The 8,469-nt window shown below is 54.8% G+C and overlaps 1 pseudogene; it reads left to right on the top strand.

The window, feature by feature from the left end:
- Positions 1–305: 305 nt before the first annotated feature.
- LOC146009709 (uncharacterized) lies at positions 306–8,053 on the top strand (annotated as a pseudogene).
- The last annotated feature ends 416 nt before the right edge of the window (positions 8,054–8,469 follow it).

Raw genomic sequence — 8,469 nt, 5'->3', positions numbered from 1 at the left:
CACTCCCGAGCTGCCTAGGAGGGTCAGACTTTTCTGCTCTGCCCTCTGAAGCCTCCACCGCTCCGGAGCCGCCGCCGTGGGTCAGACTTTCTGCTCTGCCCTCCGAAGCTCTGCAACGCTCCCCAGCCTCCGTGGAGGGTTAGACTTGCTTTGCTCTGCCCTCTGAAGCCGTGCATCGCTCTCTAGCCTCCTTGGAGGGTTAGACTTGTTTTGCTCTGCCCTCTGAAGCGACCCCTTTATCTCCTCCTCTCGACGCCGGAGAAGAACCTTTACCCCGACTTCAGCTGCCCCGAGAAGCCGGAAGGATGGCCACAGCCTCCACTTCGGCCCCATTCGCTGGGAGGAAGCCCGGGAAGAAGGGTAAGTCACCGGCCGAATGCCCGACCAGATTGGCCGGCCCTAGCTCCACTGCCCCTTCTGTGACACCACCAACGGTGCCCGTCCAGGACCAATCCAAAGGCGTCCCTGCCCTGGAGCCCTGGATTAGGCAGACCGTGGTGATGAAGCTAAAGGAGGTAGACGGAATGGTGCCGGACATGATGGTTGAGTACTTCGGCAAGAAGATGGTCCTGGAGCAAGGATTCTCTGCACCTGAAATGCTCAGTGTCCAGAGCTTCTTCAGAGGCATCTTCTACGCCACCTTTGCCTCCATCGCAATCTGCAAGAGGTATTGGGAAGCGGTGAAAGCGGCGAAGCCTGAGTCCCCTCTCTCTCGCTTTGTGGGCAACTGCCCTATCCAAAGAGAGGAGAGGCGGGTGACGGTTTCAATGCGAAGCCCACACACAAACATCAAGGACATCATCACATTTCTCAGCCGATCCTGCACCGTAATAAAGGACCCCTCAAGGATCCTTTACGAGAATGGACTCTGGACTGGAAAATGGGCGGTGATTGTCAGGCTGCACAAAGACACTTCATGCCCAGATGGAGTCAAGCACCTCAGACCGTGCTTCTCCCTGGGGGGAACTGCAGGACTTATCCACTACGTGGACCAGCCACGCAGTTGTCGTAAGTGTGATGGAAAGGACCACTTTGGGAAGGAATGCAAGGTCCAGGCTTGCAGGATTTGTTGACTGGCCGGCCATGAGACAAAAGACTGCCCCACGAAGAAGACCTGCAACCTGTGCGGCTCAGTGGATCATGTCTAGAAGGATTGTCCAAGTAGAGCAAGATCCTATGCCGCAGCAGCATCGGGTGTGATCGTCCCTCCCAAGGTGCCACCCACACCTGTGCAGAGGAAGAAGGTGGTAAGAAACCTTCCCCCACCATTCCTAACCCTCCTCCCCTCCCTCCCTCTGTGACAGCTACTCCCATCCCGGCTGCTCGCACCACCCCTCCTCCCTCACCCTCCCGACCTGTGATCCAGCCCACCCTTCTTCCCACCACCCCCTCTCGCCCCCTCCCTGTCCCTCTCCTCTCAGAGGAAGAGTTTCCACCACTTGCCCATGCAGGAAATGTACAGCCGAGAAGGAAGAGGAAGGAGTTGGACAGCCCAGCTGCCGACCCAGAATCTTCTAAGAAAGCAGAAGTGGAATCGGTCGAGCCAGTCCAGGGCTCCCTCACCCTCGAGGAGGAGATGGAGGCCTATGTAGAGGTCTTGGAGGAGAGCGGAGTACCTGAGCTCAACAGCCTGTGTGAGATCGACAAAATACTTGACTGCATCCATACACCCCAACAGGGAGATCCGGCTGCAGACCCTGATGAAACGCCTCCCGATGGGAGTGGTAATGTAAACGTACAATGACCCTGCCTTTTTCTCTTAACAAATGGTAGCTTTTAATCTTTTTACCATTAATGTAAGGAGCATTAAGGATAAGAACAGACGTCAATCTATTTTTACCTTTCTTGACATTCAGAAATGTGATGTGTATATGTTGCAGGAATGCTCTCTCCCTTTCTCCAGGTCTTATAGGCATCTGGCCCGGCAGTGGTCTCATGGTCCATCTTACTGGTCCGGTGGAGGTGAGTGCAGGTCTGCAGGGGTAGCCATTCTGATTAGGGGTAGCCTCTTCACGTTGGATTCTGTTCAGGAGTTTGTCTGCGGCGGGCTGCTTGTCGTAGATGGCTCCTGGGCAGGCGAGCACATCAGGCTAATCTGCGTGTATGCTTCTCCTTTTAAGAATGAGCGTTTGGAATTATTCCAGACCCTGCGGACCCAGCTCGCCACCACCAGGGCTGTAGTGATGGCCGGGGACTTCAACTGCCCGATTGAAGGGGATGGTCGAAGCACCTGCAACTCTGCGAAGCTGGACATCACGTCCAACCTGCTCAGGGAAATGGTGGCCGAAGCATCACTGCGGGACGCTGTGGGCTCCATGGGGGCTGGCTCCGTGAATTTCACGTGGAGCCGCCCCGACTGCTCCGTGCGTTCCCGCATTGACTTTGTGTTCACATCCAGGGCAGTGCAGCAGGTTAGGCATTCTATGGTTCCCTGCTTCTTCTCTGACCACAGGGCCATTCTCTTCCAAGGGGTTCTGGGCCATGGTTTGCCATCTGGCCCAGGCTCCTGGAAGTTGAACTGTGCCTTACTGGAAAAGGAGGAAGTACTGGCTGAGCTTAAGGATGCCTACATCACATGGAAGAATGACAAATGGGTACTTGTTTCCTAGTAGGGCGCCCACGATTTTGATCGTGGGCATCGCAAGCAAAAAAATCGCATCGGTCGCGTCGCGTGCTGACAAAAAAACGCATGCGATGCGACCGACGCGATTACCACGATTTTACATAGGGAACAATGTTAAATGTCCCAATTGACTTGATTTCACATAGGGAACAATGTTAAATGCCCCAATTGACCCAATTTCACATAGGGAACAATGTTAAATGCCCCCCCCCCCCCCCCAATTGTTAATGCCACTCCACGATCAACGTCAACCCGAAGCGTGGCGAGCGTAGCGAGCCCGCGAGGGGCGGCGGTACGCGTCCTCCGACCTTTTCATACCCCTACTATCCACTAGGGCGTGGAGTGAGAATAGAATAGTGTGGCGAGCGCAGCGAGCCACTGAGCCCGAAGCATGGCGAGCGGACGCGGACACCTGTGAAGCCCGCAAGGGGATGTGGATACCTGTGAAGGTATCCGCGTCCCCTCGCGGGGCTCGCTGCGCTCGCCACGCTTCGGGCTCGGTGACTCGCTGCGCTCGCCACACTATTCTATTCTCACTACACGCCCTAGTGGATAGTAGGGGTATGAAAAGGTCGGAGGACGCGTACCGCTGCCCCTCGCGGGCTCGCTGCGCTCGCCACGCTTCGGGTTGACGTTGATCGGGGAGTGGCGTTAACAATTGGGGGGGGGGGGGGGCATTTAACATTGTTCCCTATGTGAAATCGGGTCAATTGGGACATTTAACATTGTTCCCTATGTGAATTCGGGTCAATTGGGACATTTAACATTGTTCCCTATGTAAAATCGCGGTAATCGCGTCGGTCGCATCGCATGTCATTATAATGGCATGCGATGTACACGCGATGCCCGCGATGGGCGCCCAGATAGGAAACAAGTACCGACAAATGTTACTTTGACTGTATGTCTGATTGGTGGGAATATGCCAAATCTAACATCCGCAGTTTCTTTCAGGCTAAAGGGCGTATCCAGGCATGCGACCGTAAGAGGAACCTCAGAAAACTGCAGCGTGAGCTCCAGTCCCTGGTGGACCTCCAGCGGTGCGGCTGGGACGTGAAGGACGACCTGGACGAGACCAAAAAGAGCCTGAAAAGGCACTTTGAGGAGGAGTCCGTTCCAAGGTGGAGAATCTGGAGAAGGGTGAGACGTGTTCTTCTTTCTTTTTCAGGAAACTCCACTCTGGCCATACGCCCCTGACAGAACTGCGTGATGAGAATGGCATCCCCAGACAGGGGAAGGAGGGCGTGATGAAGGTCGTTTGCGACTACTACAGCGACCTCTACTCCCCTAAGACTACAGACACAGATGAGGCGGATAAGTTCCTGTCAGGTATCACTAACACTATTGATCCTGCAGGTAAATCAGCCATGGATGCTCCCTTGGCATTGGAGGAGGTGCTCTCTGGCGCTAAATCCTTTAGGCAGGGCAGGACTCCGGGCAGTGATGGTCTCCCAGCGCTGTGGGATCTCATTGGCCCGGACCTGCTCGAGCTGTACGAGGAGATGGTGGTGGAGGGCAAAATGCCTTCTTCGCTGAGGGAAGGAATGATCACGATCTTGTATAAGCGTAAGGGGGAGAGATGTGACCTGAAAAATTGGCGTCCCATCTCTCTTCTGAACGTGGACAACAAAATGCTCGCCAAGGTACTGGCCAACCGGCTGAAGGCTGTCATTGGGCAGATCATTCATCCAGACCAAACCTGCGCCATTCCCGGCCGCAGAATCGCAGACAGCCTTGCCCTCCTCAGAGACATGGTCCATTACGTGAAAGACCGTAATGTGTGCACAGCCCTGATCAGTCTTGATCAAGAAAAGGCCATTAACCGTGTCTCCCATGAGCTGATGGGCAAGGTACTGCGTAAATTTGGTCTTGGTGAGCTATTCTGTTCGTATGTTAACCTGATGTACCTTGACATTTACAGCTCGGTGTTGGTGAACGGCTGGAAGACTGACCCCTTTTCGGTTATGTCTGGGGTCAGACAAGGCTGCCCTCTTTCACCTCTTCTTTTTGTTTGTGTTATAGAGCTCTTCGCTGTATCCATCAGGCAAAATCAAGAGATCAGAGGGATCACCGCACCGGGTCCAGACCACCCAGAGGCCAAGTGTTCGCTGTACATGGATGACGTCACTGTGTTCTGCGCAGACCAGAGATCGGTGACGGCCCTCGTCCAGACCTTCGAAGACTTCGGCCGTGCTTCAGGAGCAAGGGTCAACCTTGGGAAGTCAGAGGCTATGCTCTTCGGAAAGTGGCACCTGTCGTCCTCCACTCCATTTCCATTCACGGTAAAGCCAGACCTCATCAAGATCCTTGGTGTCTGGTTCGGGGGAGATGGAGCGGCCCTAAAGTGCTGGGATGAAAGACTTGCGACAATGCGTCAGAAATTGGGATTGTGGAGTCTCAGAGACCTCACCATCGAAGGGAAAACACTTGTGCTGCGGAATGAGATTCTTCCTGTTCTTCAGTACACCGCCCAGGCCTGGCCACCTCTGGCCACGATCTGCAAGGCCATCACACGGGCCGTTTTCCACTTCATCTGGGGCTCCAAAATGGACAGAGTCAAGCGGATTGTTATGTACAAAGATCCCCTCAAAGGTGGCAAAGGCATTCCAACTATGCTGAGAGCCTTCTTTGCATGTAACTGTATCCGCAGAACTTTGATTGACAATTGTACTGGCTCTGCGGGGAACTCCATGTCCCGCTTCTTCCTCCTACCATTGTGGAGGACCCTTAAATGGGACAAGTGGGACAGCTCCATCCCTTACAACTGGACTACTCCATGGTTCTACCTGGATGTGTCCAAGTTTGTGAGGGAGCACCAACTGGGCGTGCCATTCAGGGAGGCCTGCCTCACCGGTCATTCATGCACTCCCGAAACTTGTGTAGGTATAGACATTGTCCCTGGTGCTTTGTGCATGAAGAAACCTCCATGCACATCTTCTGGGACTGCACCTACGCACAGTTGTTGTTGGATGCCCTAGAGACTGAATTCAAGGACTCGGTGCCCAGGAACTATCTTTCATACCTTTCGGTACTGTATGGACTATTCCCGGGCACCCACACATATGGGGCGACCCAGGAAGCCTGGCGCCTTATAAACTGTGTTAAGGACGCTTTGTGGTTTGCCAGAAATCGTCTCATATTGCGGAGGGAGAGAATGTCCGTTCAGGACTGCCGCAGGCTGGTTCACAGCCTGCTCAGAGACTTTTCCATTCGGGATAGCCCTGAGGAAGAAGAGGACTAAACCCCTTTTCTTCTGGTCCTTTCCCCTTGTTTGGACTGTTTTATAAGACTTTGGGACCGTGGCCCCTTCCCCCCTCACTTCACAATGTCTGTTGTTTTGTTGATGTATTTCTATTTATTGCCCTCCCCTTATATGTGTCTGTCTGGTCAATAAAGCTTCCTCCCTCACCCCCTACCCTCCACACCCATAGTCTTGTATACTGTTGTGTAAATGTTACCGTTAGAATGCATAGTGCATAGTATAGTCTATAGTGTGAGTTTATCTTGTACTGTATTTTATAATATGTACTATACTGTTTGCATGTGTACTGTGTTTTGGCTGTGCTGCGACACGGTATATGTGTGATATTTGTTATCGTCTGTTTTTTGCATTCTTTATGTACAATAAAGACCTGCTTTTTCAATCAAAAAAATCTGTTCTTATCAGTTCATTCTGAGAGGCAGCTCTGCTACTTGTTTCTTGGACCGACAACGGTCCTTCTCAGGGCTACCGCTGCCAGGCCGAGAAGAGCGAAAGAGCGAAAACGTCGAGACTGCGAGGAGAAGACATCGCTGAAGAGGGAGAAGCCAGAGAAGACTGAGGGTCAGACTTGCTCTGCTCTGCCCTCCGAAGCGACTGCCGACCCCTCCACCTCTTGACGCCGAGGAAGAAGCTCCACCCCCCCGAATGCGAGGAGAAGAGGATTTCGCCTGAGGAGGGAGACAACGCACCCTAGCCACCTGAGAGAGGCAGACTTGTTTGCTCTGCCCTCTCGAAGCCTTGCAGCACTCCCGAGCTGCCTAGGAGGGTCAGACTTTTCTGCTCTGCCCTCTGAAGCCTCCACCGCTCCGGAGCCGCCGCCGAGGATCAGACTTTCTGCTCTGCCCTCCGAAGCTCTGCAACGCTCTCCAGCCTCCGTGGAGGGTTAGACTTGCTTTGCTCTGCTCTCTGAAGCCATGCATCGCTCTCTAGCCACCTTGGAGGGTTAGACTTGTGTTGCTCTGCCCTCTGAAGAGATCTCCTCCTTCCTCCCCTGCCGGGGTCCCGGAAAAGACCCTTTTTGCCCCGAGAAGCCGGAAGGATGGCCACAGCCTCCGCTCCAGCCCCCCTCGCCGGGAAGAAGGGCAAGTCCCCGGCCGAAACCCCAGCAGAGGTGGCCGACCCCAGCTCCTGCCCCCCTTCAGCAACACCACCAGCGGTACCCGCCAGGGATTGCTCCAAGGCTACCCCAGCCCTGGAACCCTGGATGAGGCAGACCATGGTGATGAAGCTGAAGGAGGTGGACGGACGGGTGCCGGACCTTTCGCTGGTGCAATTCGGCAAGATGATGGTCCTGGACCAAGGATTCTCGGCCCCCGAAGTCCTCAGCACCCAGACCTTCATCAAGGGGATCTTTTACGTCACCTTTGCCACCATTGCCATCTGCAAGAGGTATTGGGAGGCGGTGAAAGCGGCGAAGCCTGATTCCCCTCTCTCTCGCTTTGTGGGCAACTGCCCTATTCAAAGGGAGGAGAGGCGGTTGATGGTTTCAAAGCGAAGTCCACATGTGCCTGCCAAAGACATCGTCACGTTCCTGAACAGATCCTGCACGGTCATCAGGGACCCCACAAGGGTCCTGCTGAGCAACGGGCTCTGGGACGGAAAGTGGTCGGTGGTACTCAGGCTCTACAAGGACACTTCGTGCCCAGACGGAGTCAAGCACCTCAAACAGTGCTTCTCCCTGGGGGGAACCGCTGGACTCATCTACTACGCGGACCAACCACGCACCTGTCGAAAGTGCAGTGGGAAAGACCACGTGGGAAGAGAGTGCAAGGTCTCGGCATGCAAGTTCTGTCACGTGGCCGGCCACGAGACAAAGGACTGCCCCACGAAGCTCGTCTGCAACCTGTGCGGCAAAGGAGACCACCTCTACAAGGCATGCCCTGACAGAGCGAGGTCCTACGCCGCAGCAGTGAAGGGAGTTACCCCCACGGTGCCTCCCCAGCCGGTACAGAAGCAGCCGAAGCCGCAGAGACAAGGTGGTAAGAAACCCCCCCTGCCCCTGTCATCCCCACCCCTCCTCCCCTACCTCCCTCTGTGACAGCACCCCCCTCCACTGCTGCTCACCCCCCTCCCTCACCCTCCCGACCTCTTGCCCAACCCACCCCTCTTCCCTCCACCCCCTCTGCCCCTCCCCTCTCCGAGGAGGAGTTTCCACCCCTTGCCTCTGCAGGTCCGACCACGCTGAGATGGAAGAGGAAGGTGTTGGAGAGCCCCGCTGCCGACCCGGAAACTTCCAAAAAGGCAGTAGTTGAGTTGGTGGAACCACCCCAGCCCGCCCCCACCCTCGAGGAGGAGATGGCGGCCTTGGTGGAATGTTACGACGAGTTCGGGGCGACTGAACTCGTCTGCGACAGCGACATCGACCAGCTGCTTGGCATTACGGAACCAACCCATGAAGGAGATCCAGCTGCAGAGCCGGACGCTGCGCCCCCCGATGGGAGTGGTAACGTAAATGTATCGTAACCTAACCTGCCCTTTCTCTTAACAGATGGTAGCTTTTAATATTCTTACCATTAATGTGAGGAGCATTAAGGATAAGGCTAGGAGACAGTCTGTTTTTACTTTCCTTGACATTCAGAAATGTGAT

Source organism: Crinia signifera, chromosome 6 (genome assembly GCF_055691185.1).
Source record: "Crinia signifera chromosome 6, ASM5569118v1, whole genome shotgun sequence".
Classification (NCBI taxonomy): Eukaryota; Metazoa; Chordata; class Amphibia; order Anura; family Myobatrachidae; genus Crinia; species Crinia signifera.
The sequence above is the reverse complement of the archived record's forward strand: the minus strand, read 5'-3'. Positions and strand labels throughout refer to the sequence as shown.